General features: G+C 38.8%; 2 long non-coding RNA genes and 1 pseudogene across 2 annotated transcripts; all 3 read left to right on the top strand.

The window, feature by feature from the left end:
- Nucleotides 1-3,213, top strand: LOC122019210 (annotated as a pseudogene).
- A 106-nt stretch (nucleotides 3,214-3,319) lies between these two features.
- On the top strand, nucleotides 3,320-5,035 carry LOC122021887. Its single transcript, XR_006122683.1, has 3 exons — nucleotides 3,320-3,349; nucleotides 3,462-3,548; nucleotides 4,771-5,035. It is a non-coding gene; the product is annotated as an uncharacterized LOC122021887 (long non-coding RNA).
- Nucleotides 5,036-7,865: 2,830 nt separating this feature from the next.
- Nucleotides 7,866-8,970, top strand: LOC122018798. The gene is made up of 5 exons (XR_006121914.1): nucleotides 7,866-7,908; nucleotides 7,994-8,087; nucleotides 8,192-8,329; nucleotides 8,427-8,502; nucleotides 8,956-8,970. It is a non-coding gene; the product is annotated as an uncharacterized LOC122018798 (long non-coding RNA).
- Nucleotides 8,971-9,346: the final 376 nt, after the last annotated feature.

Raw genomic sequence — 9,346 nt, 5'->3', positions numbered from 1 at the left:
ATGGGGACTTTGACTATGGATTATCTGTACCTGGTTAGGGGGCTTAGAAGGTACATTCAGATAGGATACCGCACGGTGTGGAAAAGTGTAAAGCTACGTGCTTAACACTTTGAGATACAACCGTTACAAGGGTATAACTTGGAGAGTACATTCGGATATGATGATCTTCGAGGGGTAGAGCGTCGATTGACAAATATTTTGATCAGTTGTTTAGTTGTAGCGTTCCTCTATCTTTGTGTTCATTGCTCGATAGTGGAGGTTGCTGAGCCTCAGGGTGGAGCAATCACAGTATGATGGGGTACTAGACAATGGTTAGACGACTCAACTAACATTGTCTCTATCAAGTGGCTCAAGACCTTGACCACGTGATCATTTTCCCAGGTCTTGTAGTCTATATCTCATATTAGAGGGTTTGACCTTTTATCGATGTTGGTCGAGGGACATTTATAGGATGATTATGAGAGTTGTGAAGATGTCTTCTAGAGGGGTAGACTCTTAGTCAGAAGGTTGTGTGACCCTTTGACTTTGGATTGACATTCTTTTACTGTGGATATATGAGGATCTAAGAGGATGAGATGATGAGATTTGGTAGACCTTTTGGATACATTTAGTATGTTGGTAGTGGGTATTGAAGGTTGGATGCTTTCCTTTTATTCTATCTTTGTTTAGAAGACTATTTGGTATGATTGATTGGTGATTGGTGGATGTTAGGAGATCAGGTGTGGTGATATGTTATCTTTTGATGATTTATTAGTGGATATTTGACTTGATGCACTACAACAAATTTGTTAAAAGACAACACTATAAAGACAACAGTTTTTGAGGGAACTGTTGTTAATTTGACAAAAGACAACGGTTTTTGACAAAACCGTTGTCTTTTAGCTCTAAAGAAAAACAAAAGACAACGGTTTTTGTAAAAACCGTTGTCGTTGAGCGAATTGTTTTCTAATCAACAACGCATTTTACAACGATTTTCTAAAACCGTTGTTTTTAAGCGCATTTTTTAGAGGATACGACTACAGTTTTGTAACCATTGTAAACCTAATTCTTTTGTTCCATTGCCCAGGTTTAATGTCTTCCCCTCTCTGAAATATATTTTGGCGCGTGTTTTCCCTCCCCTTAGTCTTCGGGAACCCTAGGCAACTGTGTCTTTCTCCTCTCCTCATCCCGCGATCTCTTCACGTTCCCTCTGCTCTCCTCATCCCGCGACCCACCCATCCTCTCCCAGGTTCTTCCTCTCTTCCGATGCCTCATCGAATCCCTCCGCTGGCTCCCACCGCCGGATAGCAATCACTGTAGACCTCAGCGACGAGAGCGCCTACGCCGTCAAGTGGGTCGTGCAGAACTACCTCCGCCCCAGTGACATCGTCATCCTCCTCCACGTACGATCTATTTTTGTCCTCTACGGTGCTGATTGGGGTGCCGTCGACCTCTCTGTTCCGGAAGAGACTGGCTCTGAGGAATCGTAGCGGAAGTTGGAGGATGACTTCGACGCCTTCACCACCACCAAGGCACAGGACCACGCGCAACCGCTCGTGGAGGCTCAGATTCCGTTCAAGATCCACATCGTGAAGGACCACGACATGAAGGAGCGTCTTTGCCTCGAGGTGGAGCGCCTCAACCTTAGTGCCGTGATCATGGGCAGCAGAGGCTTCAGGGCCTCAAGGAAGACCAGCAAGGGGAGGCTCGGTAGCGTCAGCGACTACTGCGTCCACCACTACGTTTGCCCCGTCGTGGTGGTGCGCTATCCTGACGAGGGGGGCGCAACCGACGGCGGCAGTCCGATAGCTCTAGGGGAGTCGACGAAGAAGGACGATGAGCTGCATCCTGTCCCAGAAGAAGATGAATACCATGATGCCACCGTTTAACTCAAAGGTCAAAGTCTTGCCCTCGAAACTACAACTTACTTTTTTACTTTCCTATCAATATGGCCAACATTGTTTGTTACTAGAAGAAATGATGATGAAATTTGATGATTCGATCGATGATTTAGATGAACACGATTTTGATATTATGTTCGGGAAATTAGACAAAACTATGCATGGTATATGCTTATACGAATCCGATGCATGCGAGACAACTAGACGCGAGAAAAACATCATAGACTTTCTATTTTTCAATGTGTGGTGCTTGGTAGTTGTTCCCTTTGCTTATTTACTGCTATATAAGCAACATATCATAGCTGCATAACTATGACAGTCCTTTCAAGTGAAAGAGTGTATCTTTCACATTACTGTGTCAGCTGAGTGAAGTTCATATTTTCTACTCAATGCTGGAAAATGAACTACAAATACAGGGAGGGTTCTGCTCTTCTTATCAAATGCTGTACTGAATTTCCTCCTTACTAGGTTTTATGATCTTAGTAAGAGGTTTAGGTTAACTTGAATAACCTGAATGCCTTGAATTACTTGAGACTAGTTAGATTGTGGCATTCATTTGAAGTAAGAATTTCTTTTGTGGTTTTCCAAAGCTTAAATCCAATTATTCAGTTTACAGAAGGGGGGCTCCCTTTTCTCACTGTGTGTTTGCTTCTTTAGCGCTTAAATGGACTTCAAAATCAAAATTGTTGTTTTAGTAATTGAGCATGATTAGTATATTAACTCAACAAATGTCTGATGTTATCATAATAGTTGGACTACATTATAAAAAGCTGAAAACATATAACAATGTCCACAAAATCATATTTGTGAATCCACACATTATCCCATATGTGCCATGTGTGACTCAACTGGACAAAAACAGCAAAATCGAGCACTTGAATGAAAGAGCTAGTGTTTTGGCAGATAAGCTGAGTCAAGCATCAAGAAATCAACTTGTTTTGGTGCCACATAATGTTGGGTAAGTAAGACTTATAATATCAGTTTTAATTTATTGTTTCGAGAAATATGCATGCAATAATTATGTGATTTGTGCATAGTTATCATTGGATTCTCACTGTCATTGATCCATATAAGGAGACAGTTTATTTGTTGGATTCGCTTAGTCATTGCATTCGTGACGAGGATTGGAAATACGTAGTAGATATGTGCGTACATTTTTTAATTTTATTAAGCATTTTTTTAATCAGTAAAACTCTCATATGTCCATTCTTATTGATGTATAAAGGAGCATAAGATTGTTTAATTCAAACAAGGCAAAAAAAGGGAAAAACATGTTACATGGGAAGTAGTAAAGGTATGCATGTCTACTTATGATTAAATTATAAACAATTAAACATGTATATTAGACATTTACAATTTGTTTTTAACATAGGGTCCTTGCGAAACAGTGTGGTTTTTATGTGATGAGATATATGAGAGATATTATTGAAGAATTGGAAACTATCGAGAGAGATTCACTTCGATCAATAGTAATATTTGACATTGAATTCTCAATCTTCTTAAATATCTGTGTGTTTATCATTTTGCACTTATCATCTTTTGATTGTTTTTTACTAATCTAATCTATGTCTTTGTTCACAGTTCATCAAACCCCAGTACTCTAGAGAAGAAATTGATGAAGTGCGTTCCGAGTGGACAGAATGTATACAAGACTATATTTATGACTAGGTATTTAAAATCATACAATGACTTGATCTATTCGGAAAGTATTTGCATATAATGCAAATTACATAATCTGATCCTAACAGATATGCCCCTGGAAACATCATGATTATTAAAACTTTAGTGTGTAGGACATCCAGGTAGAACATCTCTATTTTATTATTAATCTTATACTGGAATGCATGAAATGTTTTTCAACATCTTAAGATTTTGAGATGTTCAAACATATATATCATTTGCTGGTAAACACATTTCTGTAGGACTAACACACTTGTCAGATTATGATGAATTGATTAACTTTGAGCATCATGAATTGTTTCCTTTCTTAATGGACAGTTTTCTGCAGACTAGGATTTACACGTAAAGGAGGTGAGCTAGATAAATATTTTGAGCAGTTACCTGATTTATGAACATGATAATACATGAGGAAAATGCAGGAGCAAGACCAATTTAATTAATAGTATTGAGATTCTTGTTTTCTTTGGGAATGAAAATGGTTTCTCAATCAAACAAAATTGAAAATATTTGGAATTTGCAATTTGTTGGACATGATGAATGGTCGGAATGGGTTAAAGTTGGATGGAAATAACTTACACTTTGTTGAGAATCACAATGACCAAGTTCATTCACATAGTTATTTGGACTTACTTATGGCAAACCAAACCAAACCAATTTAGCAATCACTATATGCAAGATACACCAACTATCTAGACTTACCTAGAGTTGCTCTGATCTGACTGCTTTTTGCTTCCCAATGTATTCTGCCCTCCTTTATTTGCTGTTACTAGCTACAGGGATTGTTGGTTTATTTCGTGTAAGGCTTCACCTTGACTTAAGTAGGGTGGTGTTATCATATTAGATTATGTATAGCTCATGCGTACTTGGTATGTGTTGGATTCAACTTCATCTGCTTGCTAAAACGTTTTTGCCAATCCTGGTTTCAGTCCTGCACACTTTTGCTCTATTTCATGCACAGGACGATTTAATTCAATTACCTTATTTCTTTAACTTATCTGCTGTACTATTTGTCCAACTTTGTACAATTAGCCTTGAACTAACAAAAGAAATGAATTTGAAGGGTTGGAACAGCCATATGAACCAGTTTCATAAACTTTTTTCATGCTCACTTGCTTGACTACTCATGAAATTGTGAAGCGACAACGTTTCTCGTGCTTATTTGGCCATTCTTTTTTTCTATGGCTTTAACTATATTTTATTTTCATAATAGGGAGAAATTGATGGGTTTGCAAGCTGGGTATGCAGAAAAAGAACCAGTACGTGAAGATTGTTGCACATCCGATCCTGACTTGATTTATTCAGAAAAAGGACAAATTAATTTGCATGGTTGTGGTCTTATAAACTTAATTTTGTGGTTTCATCTTTTGTGGTTGTCATGATTGGATACTACTTGTGGTCATGTTTGGATAGCTTGTAGTAATTGTATAGAATTGTTTATAAACTTAAGTCAATGTACACATGTACCGATTTTTGGTTGAGACAAGATATATATATAAATTAAAGACAACTGATCGAATGTATATATGTTGAAAACTATTTTTGTGAATGTATAAATGTTGTACCAGTTTGTGTGCAATGGCTATGGTTTTAACCGTTGTGAAAAGTACATATATATAGACATGCAACTGAATGTACAAAGACAACGATTTTTTAACCGTTGTGAAAAGTATTCTAAGACAATGGTTTTAAACTAAATTTTGAAGAAAGACAACAGTGTATATGTTGTTAAAAGTATATATGCGATCAAATTTTTACAAAACTGGCAATTACAACGGTTTAATACTGTTGCAGAACTGTTGTCTTTGGTATTAAAAGATAACACTTTAAATCCATTGCATGACTGTTGTCTAATGTTGTCAAAGACAACGGTTTTAAACCGTTGTCTTTTACCGCACATTTAACAACAGTGTCAATTACAACGGATTTAAAGGGCCTATGACAACGATTTTTAACTGTTGTCTTTTAATGTTTTTGTTGTAGTGATGATATACTATTTGGTACTTGAGGTTGATAATGACATAGAGTGTGGTATGTCTGTGATATATATGGATTTGTTGATTTGTAGTGCATGATCAGATCACAGGTTTGTCGAGGATCTTACGGTTGGGTGTGCCTGTTGTACGGATATTATGAGGCTATGGTTTTATCACTTGGGCTTACAGTACCCTAGATGTTATGTTTTCATGGACTCGATGTATTTGGTATTATTAGGGTGTTTGGATCAGTTTTCATTGTCTTTATTGGCGATGTTGTGATCTATTCCCGATCCGAGGTGGATCAAGTACACTAGCTTCGCATAGTTCTAGAGATGTTTCGACGGGAACATTTATATATGAAGTTAGTAGTATGTATTATTATTGTCTTTTACGAGTTTTTGGGACACATTGTCTCTGGTAGACGAATATCGGTGGATCCACAGGAGATAGAGGTGGTTATCAGTTGAGAGTAGGCGTAGTCTATACTGGAGATTTGCTGTTCCTTTCGTGGTCTGGCTGGATATTATCAGAGATTAGTTGAGGGTTTTCTCCAGCATTTATGCCGTTGACTGGACTATTCAGGATGAGTATGGAATTTTCCTGGATAGATGCTTACGAGATCAGTTTCAGGAGTTGAAACGAAAAGCTATTAATTGCACCGTCTTAGTTGTACTTTCTAGTGTAGACGGATTTGTACTCTACACAGATGTATCGTACCTGGGGTTTGGTGCAGTTCTGACGTAGCATGAGTGGAGTAGTCTCATACCAGTATACGGAGTTATCGTATAATGGGAATGAGATTCTTTGATTTCCGTGGGAGATTATGTGTGTTTCCGAGTCACTTCTTATCCGGGAGGAGTTACTGCAGGAAACACATTGATTTGGATTTGTGATACTTCTGGGTGGCATATGACGTATGGAGACATTGGAGCACTCTTATTGGTGGAACAATATGAAGAAAGACATCGCAGATTTTGTAGCTTGATGTCTATTATGTCAGCAAGAGAAGGCTGAACATCAGAGTTTAGTAGGATTGTCTCCGTTGATTTGGATATTAGAACAGAGTTGGGAGCATGTTTTGATGGATTTTGTTGTGAGATTACCCAGGATTTAGAGAGGATATGGTGCGTTGGGTAATCATTGATTGGTTGATGACTTGCTCCTTAGCTATCGATTTATAGTATAGATTTCTTTGGATCGAGTAACAAGATTAGATCTAAAGAGATTTTCGAACCTTATAGTGTATCTCCGAGTGTTGTATTGGATGGAGATCATGTCATTTCACATCATAGTTCTGACTGAGGTTATAGTGGATTTTGGGTTAGGAGCTTTACTTTAGTATAGATTTTCACCCTCAGACTGATGGATAGTTTGAGTGCCCTATACTGATGTTGGATGATCTATTGGTAGTGGATTTTGATTTTCAGAGGTAGTTGATTTATCCCGTAGTTGGCTAGATTACAGAGTGGGAGTAGCGGGAGTAGGGTGAGTTCATAGCTCACAGAGTCGTCGCTATTCATTTGGAGGTGGATTGTCATGTTTGGAGATATGTTTATGATACGAGGGTGGAGTAGTAGATGAGGATGTTGTTTGGTTAATATACTTGGATGAGTGACATATGAGTATGTTGATTGGTGGTTACCTTGGATGAGGATCCATGAGTTGATCAGTAAATTTGGGGATCAAATTTTTATTAGTGGGGGAGAATGTAAGATATCGAAAATTAAATAATAAATATTGTTAGACGAAAAATCTTATTGGATTTTTCAAAAATTTTTAGAAATTTTTCGGGATTTAAACAGAGTCCGTATGACCCGTTTTGAGGGGATGGATTCGGGGTACAGTGAAAGCCTGTTTGGGATACCCCTTAAATAGGAGTTGATTAGGGAATAAACTTAGAGGTTAATTAACCTAACCTAAGTTTACTAATCCCTAATATCCTAAATTCACTCTCCCGATCTCTTCCTCCTCACACGTGCCCGAAACCCCCTTTCCTCTCCGACGATTCCTCCTCGCCCGATCGCCAGCCACCGCGAGTTCACCGCCAGCAGCGACCTATCCTCTGCGTGCCTCACCAACACCAAACTCTCTTGGCTGTCGATCCTCTCCTCCCTCTCCCTCGCGATTCCTCCCCTAACTCGCGACGCCGACCCTGTGCTGCTTCGACTCGCTGATCGCCGGATATCCATGAGCAGCCGATGCTGGCCACCGCTTCCCGAGCCCTAGCTTCGGGTCTGTAACCTCCTTCTTGACCCACAACGCCATCCTAGCACGACTTGATCTTGGACCAGAGCAAGAATCGGAGCCCTAGCTCCCATTCCTTGTCGCAGTAGCTGTGGATCGCACGACACCAGCTGTAGGGATTGGTTGAGGTAAGGCTTGGTCGAGAGATTCTGTGAATTCAAGGATTTTTGTGTAATTGGGTTCAGTTATGGTGTTCTCTCTGATCTGGTCTAGGAGGCGACGTCGGATCAACTTGGTGATGGTTCTTCCCTAAGCAGACCTTGATCTTCTCCATTCCTTGCGGTTGATTGAAGCCTCGAGTGAAGAGGTAGGGGTTCAAATGAGGTAAATGTGGTTCTGTTTATGGAGTTCCATCAGATACAGTGCTGTACGATTTCTTCTTCGAATTGATTTTGGAAGGAATTGGTGTAGGGTTTCTTTGGGTAGCTGTCGACAAGAGGTTTTGTTTGCAGGACAGTGGTGTTTCTTGGTTCCAGTAGTAGCTCCAGTTTTGCTTCCTGCAGCAATTTTCTCCACAGCAAATCAATTGTTGGGGGTATATGCTTTGAGGTAAGATGTGCTAATTTCAAGTTGGAAACAATTTGAAATTCTATTGTGGTAATGATCTATGGTCTATTGAATGGTTCTTGTTTGATTTGTTCTTAAGATCATGAATAAAGGCCATCAGCTGGGGCATTCAGATCTCTTCACCGAGCTATTGTAGATCTACAGGTTGGATTAGGGTAAGATCTTTTTAGCTTCAAATTGTCACATATCTGGATTCGTTTCTATGCTAGATTGATTAACTAGTTAATGATGAGGAGATGTGTTTAGAATGAGAATTCAAATTGATTAAGTTATACTCAGTTGATAATCTCGGATTGCTTTGGATTTGTAGTGGATTTAGGGTTGTAAGTTGTTGCGGTTTGGTTGATTAGTGGAGTGGCTTGTGGTAGATGATTACATGATCATTAATCGAGTTCATTGGATTGATATTGTGATGAGTAGGGATGAATTAGAGTATATGATGGAATTTTGATTAATGGATGAGTTTGGGTTGTGTGATTAAGGATTATTTGGAGGATTTATCAGAGATTATATTTGAGTGGAGTTATCCTAATTGGGTAGGTATTTTATTTAGCTATTTTAATTCTTATGAATTTAGCTAAATAAAATATATATATTAATTTATGCAGGACCGTGATATGGGATGATCATCACGACGTGGGATTTATTTTAGCACGATCGACGTATAAAGGCGGGTATTTCTTCCTTTGCCTTTATGTATTTTCCTTGAGCTTAGTGCATGGTTGTTATTTGCAGGATTAGGTTACTTTACCTTATATCGGGTTCATTTGCTGTTTTTCCTGCTTGATACTTTTGCTTGAGCTTAGAGATGATCTAGTTATATCATATACAGTCTCAACTCTTGATTTCTACTCTGCTGTGATTACGCGTGTAGAGTATGTATTGTAGGGATTGTCGAGTGATTGGATTTACCATGCTGATTTTGCATATAATGTGGATTGTATGTAGCTTGGTAGGTGTTTTAGGAGTCATCATGTTGACCGTACATTTGCATGTTGT

Source organism: Zingiber officinale, chromosome 9A (genome assembly GCF_018446385.1).
Source record: "Zingiber officinale cultivar Zhangliang chromosome 9A, Zo_v1.1, whole genome shotgun sequence".
Taxonomy (NCBI): Eukaryota; Viridiplantae; Streptophyta; class Magnoliopsida; order Zingiberales; family Zingiberaceae; genus Zingiber; species Zingiber officinale.
Note: the sequence above shows the minus strand (reverse complement) of the source record. Positions and strands in the feature narration are given on the sequence as shown.